Below are 550 nucleotides of genomic sequence, written 5' to 3'. Positions count from 1 at the left end.
TTAGGTTGAAGATATTCCGGTTTTCTCTATTGGGGCGAGCTAGTGATTGGCTTGACAAGGAGGTCAAGCCAAATTCACTAAGGACTTGGAACGAAGTGACAAGTGCATTCCTTAGTAAGTTCTACTCGCATGGGAAGACGACGGAGTAATTAACGGCACAAAATTCAATCCTTCGAGCAAAAGCGTGATGACTCCCTATTTGAGGCTTGGGATCGATTTAAGGAATACCAAAGGGAGTGCCCTCACCACGGAATACCTAAATGGCTCCTCCTCTAAACTTTCTACTTGGGACTTAGCCCAACCTCCAAAACAAGTCTTGATGCGGGGGAGGGTGGTCCAATCATGAATAAGACGGAGAACCAAATCGAAGAGATAATCGAAGATGTCGTGCAAAACTACCAAACATGGCATGTGAGGGCTAGGAATTACGATGGCAAGAGAAAATATGAAGATGGAAAGGGTTCGGCCTTCGATTTGGAGCAAGCCAATATCATTGAAAAGCTTAGCTCAAGGCTTGAGAAGCTTGAGAGTGCTCCTAGTCAACCACCAT

At 45.3% G+C, this 550-nt stretch overlaps 1 non-coding gene across 1 annotated transcript; it reads right to left on the bottom strand.

Moving 5' to 3' along the window:
- Positions 1 to 148: 148 nt before the first annotated feature.
- LOC130466599 (small nucleolar RNA R71) lies at positions 149 to 254 on the bottom strand. Its single transcript, XR_008926784.1, has one exon. It is a non-coding gene; the product is annotated as a small nucleolar RNA R71 (small nucleolar RNA).
- Positions 255 to 550: the final 296 nt, after the last annotated feature.

Source organism: Spinacia oleracea, chromosome 1 (genome assembly GCF_020520425.1).
Source record: "Spinacia oleracea cultivar Varoflay chromosome 1, BTI_SOV_V1, whole genome shotgun sequence".
In the NCBI taxonomy this organism is placed as follows: Eukaryota; Viridiplantae; Streptophyta; class Magnoliopsida; order Caryophyllales; family Amaranthaceae; genus Spinacia; species Spinacia oleracea.
The sequence above is the reverse complement of the archived record's forward strand: the minus strand, read 5'-3'. Positions and strand labels throughout refer to the sequence as shown.